The sequence below is a fragment of the Triturus cristatus genome, chromosome 7 (assembly GCF_964204655.1).
Source record: "Triturus cristatus chromosome 7, aTriCri1.1, whole genome shotgun sequence".
NCBI lineage: Eukaryota > Metazoa > Chordata > Amphibia > Caudata > Salamandridae > Triturus > Triturus cristatus.
This window is the reverse complement of record NC_140590.1, coordinates 1,128,883,462-1,128,896,137: the sequence shown is the minus strand read 5'-3', so window position 1 is coordinate 1,128,896,137 and position 12,676 is coordinate 1,128,883,462. Positions and strand designations below refer to the sequence as shown.

At 42.5% G+C, this 12,676-nt stretch overlaps 1 protein-coding gene across 2 annotated transcripts in view; it reads right to left on the bottom strand.

Moving 5' to 3' along the window:
* The window catches only part of HRH2 (histamine receptor H2), a 544,866-nt gene extending 534,062 nt beyond the window's left edge, over positions 1-10,804 (bottom strand). For both annotated transcript variants that reach the window (XM_085618258.1, XM_085618259.1), the window contains exon 1: positions 10,632-10,804. The gene's annotated coding sequence lies outside the window, so the exon portion shown is untranslated. The remainder of the gene's footprint in view (positions 1-10,631) is intronic.
* Positions 10,805-12,676: the final 1,872 nt, after the last annotated feature.

Below are 12,676 nucleotides of genomic sequence, written 5' to 3'. Positions count from 1 at the left end.
GGCAGTTAGACCAACCATATATGAGATAGGGCTGAGGGCCGAAGCAAAGCAATGCTTGGTTAAGATATTAGAACCTAGTTATTATAAAAAGACTAGATTTAAAATAATTAAGGCAGCTTATTCAATTTGGAGAAAGATACGGCACAGATTGAAGATCTTAAATGTTAATGGGTATACACTATTATCGGCCTGTGGGATCTTGCCGTCAATTTTCCAAGACCAAACCACCTTCAGATGGGGTAATATTGGAATTAATACTGTGGGCGATTTGGGCTATGAAGGTCAAATGGCTTAATTTTTGTTTTTACAAGAAAGGTTTGGTTTGGGAAAACGAGATTTTTTAAGTACTGACAGATCCGTGGCTTTTTGGGGAGGAACATGCAAGGTCCAGCTTTAAATTATGGAATGCTTTGATTAGTGGAATTAATACGAACTAAATCTCGAATAGGGAAAATTTATCAAAGTTTATTGGAAGCTCTCCCTGACGATCTATCTATATAGAATACCAAATGGGATAGGAAATTTGGGAAGGAGGGAACAAATATTTAGGATTCACTTGAATTAGCCAACCAGATTTTAATAACTGGAAGCCTCAGGAGCCAGCATTTTATATCCATTTTCGATCTCTACTATGCTCCGGCAAAGATAGCCAAGTGGGGAGGAATGCAGGGTGGGATGTGTAATAGATGCGGGCTGCTGGCAGCTGATACCATTCATATGTTTTATTCCTGCCCTAGCTTAGCGACATTTCTGCAGGATATTGAATCTTTTCTGATTATGGTTCTGGGGATCCCGTTAGCAATTTCGGCAGATTTGGTAATCTTGGGGGTTGAGGGAAACATGTGGGGAAAACGTGAAGCCACGAGCTGTCATTGGGTTTCTGTTTATTTCAATGGCTATTGTGCGACTATGCATCACCTTGCAATGGATAAGTCCTGATCCTCCTACTTTCTGTAATTGGCGCTCAGGTTGTTAGCCATAGATATTATTGAATTTTCGGTGCATCAGCTAAAAGGGCGAAGGAGACGGGAGCTGGGGAAAAAGATCTGGGTTCCTATTACAGATTGGTTGCAGTAAATCAGGATTAAATAACAATTTAAATATCATGGTGTAATGCCCCTCCCCAAGGTCTATATTGATATCATTCTTATTCTGTATGGGGCTTTTTCTGGCAGAACATCCCTTTTTTCTTTTTTTTTATGAGCCTTGTTATTGTTCGCAATCAGGGGCTACTTGTTCTTCTTTTTGCAGAGTATATTTTGCTTGTCTGATTTGGGTTTTATAACTGTGTTTTATCTGTTCAATACAGTGTTTTTCCGTTTCTTCCATTGCTCTTCTAGTGTCTTGCAAGAGGTATAATGTATTGCTTATCTTTGAATTTACCATGACATGTAGATAGGTCATGTCTTTTTTTCCTGAAAACAACAATTAAAACTTTATTAAAAAAAAAAAGTGAATAAAAGGTAGAAATCTACCATGGTGCTAAAACAGTGAATATATGCAGGTATATAGATACATGAGTGTAATCAAGTGTACTCCTATGATGCAAACCCTACCTACGTGCACCTGAGTGTACCTAGCATGTATGTGGGTGTAAAGCCAAGTATCATCTAGGAAAGAGCCAACCTCATTACCTGATGTGATAGAATGAAGGACCCCCGTCTTGGTTGCGAGTTGAACACCCTGCAAGGGATGTCAGACCGTTGTGTGTTGTAGCTTCTGCAGGCCAGAACCTCAGCGTTTAGTGTCAGCGTGAAGCTTTCTCCTCGGCCTATCTAGTATTAGTATGGTTCTTTGATACCATAAAGATAGCCTCAGGGTTCCTTACACAATTGATGTTTTATGAATACGATTATGTAAATGAGTCTAAATCAATACCTGCAATTATACAAAGTAGTTCTTTCAACCTAGGATGATGTTGACCATGACTTTACACAGAGTATGTTCATGCTGTTATGTACATCATGTGCAGGGACATTTCTAAGAATCCTCTTGCATATTAAATGAGGCTAGTTTCCAGGAAACTGATCGACATTTATTCAGCACATAACTGGGTAAAAGGTCAATGCTAGAACCATTATGCAGAGCAAGGTAGAACAGAATATAGGTAAAAGGTTGTGTAGCTACCTAGGCCTAGATTGGGGTACATAACTGTAACTGCAGCATTTTCTACATAGTTATGTTTTGCTGCATTTGCCACATAATCCACCATCTGCTGTATAATCTGGAGATTTTAACAAAAAAAAATAGTTTCTACGTCAAACGGATGAAAGGTTACTAAAAATGCAGAAAGTGTTTCCGCACAGTGGAAGACCCTTCATAATTGAATTATTGGTCATCTTTCTGTTGATTATTGCTGTATTTGAGTGTTAAAGTAGTACTAATGAGGAGAAACAATTTCACAATTTCCCAGATAGTGTTAACATGTTTAACAGTACTAAATAATAAGGTACTACCATCACAAAATGTGCTACCTTATTCAGCATAATTAGTCTTTTGTTGCTGCATAATTTAATCAGCCATGGCACATAATTTGATCCTCCCTTCACCATAATTCAAGTGTCCCTGAATGTATTGCACTCAATCTAGGTGCATGATAAATGTTTATTCTGGTTTGTTGGTCTTTGACAGTGTACAGAGTGGTTTGTCCTTGTAATTGACAGAGAAGACTGACTTGTGCTTTCTCAGCTAGATACACCAGATGAAGCAATCACTCATGATTACCATTATATATTCGCATTTTTCATCTGCTCCTACGCATTTTTATGTGGCTAGCATTGACTGGAGGACAGCATCTGGAGAGCCGCTCTGAAGTAGAAACATGTCTATACCATCCTGCCTGATGTTAGCAATTGTTTCCACGGTGCACAATGACCGTAGCCTTTTTTCCCAGGATCACTTACACTGCATGCAATGAGGATTCGAGTTTTCATACAAAAATGTGTAATTTACATAGCCACGGATTCCCACTGGACACCTCACTTGAAGGGTGCTTCATTCAAATCCTTGAAGCAGACTCACAAAACCAATTTTGGCAATTTACATATGTGTATGGCTCTAAATGACTACAATACAAATTGTCAGGAAGTCACATTAGTATTCTATACATGCGTAAATGATATTACTACTGAAGATTTCTCTGATTTGAGTGTGGAAACATCTACAGTAGTAAAACCTATTTGAAGTTTGGGGATTTGGGCAAATCAAAGCATAGTTTGCCTTGAACGTTTGCTAATGCCCACAGCCAGTGAGTTTATTGGCTTTAACTAACCTTTGTCTGACCTTTTCCGATACAGGAAATGTTCAGAGTTTTACTCCAGCACTGGGCCTTTCCAGGAAGGTAAGTGGAACAGACAGATCACCTCCAGACTTGGGGGGAGGTGAAGAGTATGTGGATACTCACTGCAGCACAATTTCCATTGCACACACAGCTACATTTCCTAAGGGTGGAAATGCACAATAAATATAGAAGGTTCTGCATTGGTAAATAGGAGCCTGGGAGATGTGTCAACTGCCATTCTCAGTAGTACGCTAGGAAATCTATGCCTTGTACAACTTTCCACTCATGCAACTTGAATATTTGTAAATTCTTAAAAAACGTAAAGCTGTACCCATTCATAGCAATACTGTTATGGGTGGAGATTTACTGCTTTTTGTGAATTGAGCCCTGTATGTTTACGATGATTGCTTTCATAAGAAAAGTTTCTTTCCCAAAAGAAAAGAGATTAAATGCATTTTCATGTATGTTAAATTATAATTTTTTTAAGTTGCATTTTACTACTTTCTCTAAGAGGAAAACGTCTCGAACCCTCCCTACATGCAATACTCTGTGAAGTATCAGTAGCAACATAAAGTCCTGCCTTCCATCAGCACAAAGTCCCCATGCTCTCCTGCACACAGTACTATCTAATGATGACCTCAGAGCCAATCACAGGCACAGATTTGCTTAAGTGCAGCTAAAAGACAGGCCTCCTCTTGCAGTGGGTATTTGAAATAGAGGAGGCCTGGCACACAGTATGCTATAGGGAAGAAGGGCATCCCTGTAGAGCCTCTGTACAGCCTCCCAAAGACTAATTTTACTGAACCTACTGCTATTGGCATGTAAGAGGAATGGTCTCTACTGTTTTACTACCTTCTTACTTCTGTTATCATTATAAACAGCTTATTAGTTGAGTATTGAATTGTATTGTATTGTATTGTATTCTGTTATACTGCAACATTTATATAGTGCTTACTATCCCTATGTGGGGCACTGAAGCACGTGCCTATATGAGTAGCATGCTACACCATGAAGGGTCAAGAAAAGCACAAACCATAAGCAATAGTGTCTCATTGAACTATCCATAGAGATGGCCGGAGCGTACAAAGGAGTTGGAACCTGAGATCCAATAAATTCCTGTTTATATAAGATGAAGTACCCTGTAGGGAATATTATAAGGATTCTACAAGTCACCTAAAACTTCTGTAACCATATAGAGGAACAAGGCTGAGAGTCCGGTTGCTGAGTAAGGTCCTGGAACTGTGAGGCAGCTTTCTATATCCTTTTAACTTATGCCTGGGGATTTTATGCATTATGGTGTATGGTTACAAAATTACTCTTCCAGCAAAAAAGCCTATATCCTTGGTCTCTTGCCTCTTCATAAATGAGTATAAATGGAAACATGCAGAATGAATGTAGCATGAAATTAAACACACCGGGATACAACTGATAATTTCTTACAAAAACCTATTATATGCATTTTAACATCTCTTTAAAAAAATCTATAGTTCATTATGTGGGTTAATATACAGAGGGATTAATGTTTAATGAACTAGCGCTGTGCAAAAAATAAACATGCTGCTATAAATGGCTTATTTCTGCTAATGACAGCTATTTCAGAAAAACACATTGTCTGCTGGCTCTGGCAGCCATCATTGTGACAGCTAGAGCTCAACTTTAATGGATTATTACAGTTCAGCTTGGTCACTTTGTTTTTGCATGTGACTAGTGATCCCACAAGCATACTTTAAAAGAAAGCTACAAAGAGGTATTTAGGCAGGATTGCAGGCTTTCACGTATTATAAAAAAACGTAAACATGGAAATGTGTACCGTCTGTTATGTGATATGAAATAAATAATACTGAACTTTAGTTTTAGGTATTCTGGAGCAGATTATTTTACTTTTTTTTATAGCGCTTGTTGCAATGAAAAGAAAGATTCAAAGCGCCTGCAGAACAAATATGAGACTTGAAGAATGAACTACAAATAGGGAACTTACTTTATTTCTGACCTGCAGGCATGACGGAAGAGGAGGTCTTGAACACTATTACATTCTGAAGGCCTCCTCCAAGTATAGAGGTATGGGTAAGTTTTTCCAAAGGTAGAGCCCTAAGAATCCAGAGCTCTTTCTTCTTGCTGAGGTCATAAGGTCAGCTATTACTCTGACTGCGACCTCTCACAAACATTAATCTCCCCTTCTGTGCAGTGTGTAAACATTTGATTTCATTACTTGATCCCCGTTGTTTACCATATTTTATAATTTAACAAATAAAGTGACAAAAACAAACACATTTAGAAACATTGATCTGTAAGCTCTGAGGCCTCACTAAATATAAATCTGCTTACCCTGTCTGCCACCTGGAGCACCGCCCTCAGATTTTGAAAGGTAAAAAAAAAATACATGTTCATACTTTATTCTAACTAAAGAAAGATCATGGATTAAAAATTGAACACCATCTGCAAGGATTAAAGGTATTAAAGAATGTGTTGAGAATAAACGGGAATTAACTGTCTTTGTAACCATTCTTGCATGTTGATCCTGGCAGGTACTGGGACTCAGCACAAAGCCCAGGGATTTTATCTATTTTGATAATAGAAAGTATTGTCATTCCCTATCAAATCATTGAGACAAACTGTGATAGATAGGCAGGCCCTGTGAGCCAGAAAAACAAATACAAAAAAAATGGAAAACTTGAAACAGTAACTGGGGTGAGTAAACGTTACAATGTTCACCTAGCATACCTTTACTGAGGAATGATGTACTAAATGCCATAAACTGTTCTGTGGCTGCTAAACCTGCAATTCACCAAAGGGCATATGCATCAAGCCTGCATTTTGCGATTTTCTAAATTGCTAATTTTACCGATTCGCTATTTAGAGATCGCAGAATGCGATTCATGTAGTAATCGCAAAAAAAATGTGATTCCTTAATTGCGACTCGCAAATTGCAAAGTCGCAATTAAGGGATTGATTCCCATTCACTCCTTTGGGCCCGATAGGTACTCGCAAATTGCGCATGCAATTTCAAGGGTGCAAGGGTTCCAAAAGGATACCCTGTTGCACCCCTGAAATTCCAATTTTTACACATGTTGCGCACACACATGCCCCAATGCATTTTCATGCATTTTTCAAAGTTTTCGCAAATTACCATCAACTTGAAGTTGATAGTAATTTGCGTTTCTTAAAATAGAAATCGCTTTTTTTTTTGTTGCATTGCATTATGGGGATTCCCTAAATGCAATCGCAATTTAAGTAATGGCAAATTTTGCGATTAATTAAAGTGATTTTTATCATTTGAGATGATGCATCCAAAATGCAAAAATTACGGTCGCAAAGGGGCAGATTCTGCTAATCTGCCCCTTTGCTAGAGCAAAAAACAATGAGGCATGTGCCCCCAAATCATATGCTTTGCGACCGCAAAACAATGACCCGCAAAATATTAAAGATTCTGCGCGGGTTGCATGTGTCTTAATGACGCACTATGGGCACTTTTCACTTCTTGTGAATTGGAAGTTGGAGAGGGAATTAGAGGGGCGTGTCCTTCCTTCTTCAGATACACAGCACAATGTCTCCCAAAGCTAATAATGCTACAAACCATTGACAGGTAACTGACCTGTCAAACCATTTGGTCCAGGTAGGCAAAGTTGGTGCTGTCCTTTTGAATGACTGGGGGCTCTAGGGCAGCAGGCAGTGATATTGGGTCCTCTGCCTGCTTCTCCAAAGCCACTTGCAGAATGTTTAAAAAAAACAAAAAAAGGAATTCTGCGGATGTGTGCTGTCCCTCACAGACCACCGTCCCTGCCTTCACAGCCCCCGTCAAAGAGTAATGAAAGGAACCCAGCCACATGTATATTCATTATTCAAGACTATTTGAGAGTCCCTGGGATCTGGGGGTTTGTGCTGCTTCTGATATGCATATCAAACTCAGCACAATATGGAGGCCATTTTGCAAAAGCAGTAGCTGTTTTCAAAAGCCTTCTGCTTTGCAATCACCCTTTGTACACTGAGCTCACTGCTACCATCAAACATATGCGAAACCTCAGGGTACAGAGATGAAATCCAGTGTACTTACACAGGCACATACCACACTATAACAGTATTGACCTTTATAGACACAGGCTGTGATTTAATAACAAGTGCTTGGGCATAAGTCTTGGCTTAGATCATATTAAGCAATTAAAGATGGCCTTGGTTTACAACAGTTTGCACTGGCTCAATATAGCCCTAAAAATGCCATTCCTGACATACGACAACCTAAAAACTCCCTCAATCCAGGGGGAAAATGATAATAATACATCAAGTGCATGTCTTCAGGCCTAAAACTGCCTTAGATTGATAAATCTTGAATTAATCATACTACAGGCACGTTTCATACATAGTTTGCATTGTGCGTCATATTACGGAGACAACATTGGCAAGGGAGGATGCATGTTTAGTGGGTTGACCATTCTGAACCAATCTCCCAAAAATATGTTGACCAAGAATACAGTATTTAACAGCCTACTGACGTCAGGCACTATACAGTGTATATTGTACAAAGACCACAGCTTCCTAACCCGCGAACCTTCTACAAACAGCACAGAGTGCATACTGAGTGAGGTAGAGACATGCACCATAATACACTGTTTGCACTAAGCATGAGCAGCCAAGCAGGTGCCTCACACATAGTTTCCACACAGGCTCTATCATGTACACCGATTAAGATATCAACATTGTACTCTACATCCCACATCATACGGGGAAGCCTACATTAAATGTAGCACACAGTTGACACAATATCTGTTATGCACACAATGCGGGCGCTCCAGCCCACACATACATATTTTCTTATAATGAAAACACAATGTTATCAGAAGGCATGTAAGTGCACTCTTATCTCAAGGTTTTCAGCTCCAGCTCTTATCTGGAGCCCGTCTGGTGCGCAGGAGTCCCAGGAGCCCAGATACAAGGGGAGCAAACTGTGTGCTTAGGAACAAGACTTTGCTCCTGGCCTCTGTAACCACAAAAGCTGAATGAGGCTTCGCTGCTGACAAATGTAATTTTGAAAGCCTGAACGAGGATTCACCAATGTCCACTGTAAACCCAAAAGCCTTAATGAAGCTTTGCCACTGTCCACTGCAAACCCCGAAAGCCTGAACGAGGATTCATGACTGTCCACTGTAACCCCAAAAGCCAGAACGAGAATTCACCACTGTAACCCCAAAAGCCTCAATGAAGCTTTGCCACTGTCCACTGCAAACCCCAAAAGCCTTCATGAGGTTTTGCTACTGTCCACTGTAACCCTAAAAACCTCAACGAGGCTTCACTACTGTTCCCTGTAACCCAAAAGCCTTAACGAGGTTTTGCTACTGTCCCCTGTAATCCCAAAAGCCTTAAGAAGGCTTCGCCGGCTGTCCCCTGTAACCCCAAAAGTCTTCACGAGGTTAAGAAACTGTCCACTGTATTCCTGAATGTGTGATTGAGGACTGGAACAATCTTTGCTGGTCATTATAAACATGAGCGACTGAAAGAGACATGAGCAAAGTTTTACTGCTGGTCGTCAATTACATGATAAACTAAAAGAGACATTATAAGCACGAGAAAATGAAAGAAGCTTCACTGCTGGTCATAATAACAATGAGAAACTGAATAAAGCAATGTAATTGGTGATTATACACTGAAAACCTCAACAATGCTTCTCTCCTAGTCATAGTAAATGTTAGAGCCTGAACAAGACGTTATTGTTGGTCATTCTAACCATTAAAGCCAAAACAAGACCTGCGTTCCTGAGCTAGGTCATGCTGCCGGTCCATCAAATGCTAGGCTTACGGATGATGCTCCGTTGATGGTCCTAGAGGTCAGGGCCCATTGAAAAAGCTAGACAGCTGCTCATTCTAACCTAGTGCCTCGAAGCGGGCTGGACAGCTGAGCGTCGTTGTACGTAAAGCGCCAGGGTTGCGCAAGGAAGGACAGATGGATGGTCCCTGAATTCACCTATCTAACCATTAGTCGTGGTAAAAGCCTGAAGCTGCACGTCCCTTTAGCAGGCACTTGGGCTAGAGAGTGCTGCTGGCACGCACAACTGTGGACCAAGGAACACGGTTGCCCTGATGGCGTTAGGACACGGGACCTCCAAGCGCCAAGCTATTGTACCCAGCTCCTCTTCTAATAATAAAAAGGAGTTTCTTGTACCGAGGACTCTTCTTCTTAAAGTTGGTTCTTAACAATGATTCAAGGCAACACCACGCACGTTTTCCAAGACTTAGCGAGAGAGATAAACGAGAAGGACTCCTTGCCCACGGTCATGGGCAAAATAACACCCTGTCAAGTCTCACTTAGTAATCCAAGCGAGTGTTGCTCTGTGTTTGGGAGATGTCTTCACGAGCTGGAATGTCACCGGGGCCGCCACAGACTGGTCTGCACCCCATGGCGTTCACCGGAAACTTCCGGTCAGCTCCTCCCCCCACTCCTGCATCAATCCTTCTTTCTCTGCTTCATCCCGATGCCCACCCCCTCTCCGACCCCTACTGCCTCTTCCGCTTTCCGTTATGGTGACTTTCCCTGCGTTTGTCTACCAGTCTCCCACCCCTGGACAGCCTTTGGGCGCCCTCCTGATTCCTCAGCTTTGACTTCTCTTCCCCTTCCCGCCTCTTTTCTTTTTTTGTCCACTCGCAGGTTTTCTACAGTCTCTGTTTTTCCTTTCACTTTTTTCCCAGTCTTTCTTCACACCCTGGTCTTAATTCCCTCCTTTATTTTCTAAATGTCACGCTTGCTGTCACAGCCCACATTTCGCTGCACGTTCTTCTGGATGTGTTATTTTATTCCTCAGACGTTCACGAGAAAGCACACATCAGGCGTCGCGAGATTGACGAGCCCACCGGCAGCAGCGCGAGGGCTGCGCGACAAGTGTGGATAAGGAAGGAGAGACAATCAGTCAAACCGTCAAAATAAAGGGAAGTGAAAGCACACGCACTGAACGTAGAACCTTCGGTGGAAAGCACGAGGGGTTTAGTGAGATCAAAGGACACTGTTTCACTTCCCCCCTCCTACCTCCTTCGCACCCCTGCATGTCCGCGCCATGCTCTGAAGCCACCACCTATCATTTGCACCACACCTTTCAAGTGCATAAGACTCAGGCGCAACGCAATTTCGGGACGCATTACATCCTTCCAAGAATGAATAGGGAATGATTTCTAGAGTCGGGAGCTGACCCTGAGCAAGTTAGTTAGACGAGAGAAGCCCTCTTCAGGGTCCGGCTGCCCATCACCCTGCGCACCTGGAAAGAGACGCACTTGACGCTGCCCTGACCTTCCGGCGTAGCTGTGACCCCAGGAGCACCATTGGCATGTAGCTGTGGCCCCTTTTCCGAGCACAGCCAGGTGCAAGCCCTCACCTGGTAAGCGGCAGATGCGCGCGTGTGGAGGCGGCAGCTCCTCGGCTCCGCGGGCACAGGCGGTCCTGCTGCAGCTGCAGGGAGTCTCAGCATCCACTGCGAACGGGCGCCGCGAGGACCGGTGCCGGCTGAGGGCGGGAGCAGGGGACGGGCTGCGGCTCCTTCTTTCTGATGCTCGCTGCCAGGCAGTCCCTGCGATCACGAAATGACTCAGAGCCAGCGGTGGGTGGGCAGGTGGGAGGGAACATGGCCCAAATTGAAAGGACCGGGGGGACTGGCCGCCAACTTTCCCTGCCTGTGAGTGGGTGCGGCGGTCCACTTCATGTTACCTCAGAAGTGGACAATATTTTTGATCCAGAAACAAACTGCGCTCACTGGGGGGCAGCGGCGAAGGCAGGACCTCGAAATCTGAGAATGACAATAACACACGCACCGTGTTCCTGATTGCGGCCGTTTCTCCTGAACTGTGACTACTACTTCCGACAGAAGAGGCTGTGGACACAGCACTATTCATGTACCTATGCACGCATTTTATTTCGGAAGGGTTGGCACTTAACACTGTGCCTTGCCTCCCCCCCATAACTTTGAGCACGACTGAAAGTTGTGGCATCAGGAGAGCTGACATTTTGCGTACAAACAACAACCCCTTTAAGATGTCAAGAGAGATAGGGAGAGTGCACGTGTTACACCTCCCACTGGTGACAGACGCACTGAGGTAGCGATATATAAGTGAAGAATAGCTCAATTTTAGTTGCTGATTAACTCAGTTATTGATGTTTTTTTCCTTCAACAAGTGAATCTGTGACGGACTTTCCCAAAGTGCACATCGCAGCTCACTGCCAGATAACACTCTCACAAATACAAGGTTCTCGGGCATTGACGGAAGCCGCTCCGTGTAAGAGCGCTAATGTACAAATATTGGCCAAAACTCGAGTCGGGCGACGTGGGTGGACTGATAAGACACGTAAACTAGCCGTGGCGCCCCCCACCCATCCTCACCGTCTTGCCTCCTCACTATTAAGTCTAAAATCCCATTTCGTGAATTAAGTATGACATTATTTTACATCATAAACTTAAGGTTGGATAGCCACGTCATCTTAACAAGATGCTGCTGCATGTCATCGGTACTCACGAACATTTGCTCCGGGGTCCAGCAGTACAGTCCGGGGTATGACCAAGGGCTGCTCCGATGGTCGGGTTGGAGTGGGGTCATTTGACAAAAGATTGAAATACAATACAATAAACACACACAGCCTGGCTGCAGAGTATACACAATAGGATTTATGAGTGCTTACCTCTTTCAAGAATCCTTTTTAAAAGGGACAATAAAATGCAGCATTTTGAAAGAAAGAAATATATGAATATGCTTGAAATACAAGTACATGTGGGGGGTGGGGGGTGAGGTCGTCGATCATTTTCCTGATTAATTAATGGAAAAGATGGCATTTTGAGGCACACATCACCCATGACACTAACCTTTACACTCGCCCTGCATAACTTAACCCCATCGATGCCTGCATGCCATGATATTGCACGACTGTGAACTGCATAGTGATGGCCTTGCTCAGCATCGTCTCACCCCGTACTCGCTATGCAAACCACTTTTGACCCCACACCTCGGGTGGCTGTTGATTTTGCTAGGCGACAAATGCTACAACACCTCTAAATTTGTATATGGCATCATTTTATGGCGTAACGTATGCAGTCTTTTATATTTTTATACTCACTGTCCTTTTTATGTTATTGCGTTTGTAAAAGATTTTAGGTAATCATACAATAAAAATTCCATGACACTGACATGAGGTTCAGTGATCCAAAGTGGATAGGCATTGTTAATTTTCAAATGTGATAAAGTGCTGTTGCAGTTTAAGAACGCATGTGTGACAAATAACAAAGTTGGTGAACGTAATTTTTGCATTGGTGTCAGATATAATGGATGCCATTTGACAGGCACACATTCAGTTCACTGAAGCTTGGTCTGATAAGCAGAACCAATTTGATTTTTTTAAACGTAACTATACTGATGGAAAAAAGTGGAAAGCTCC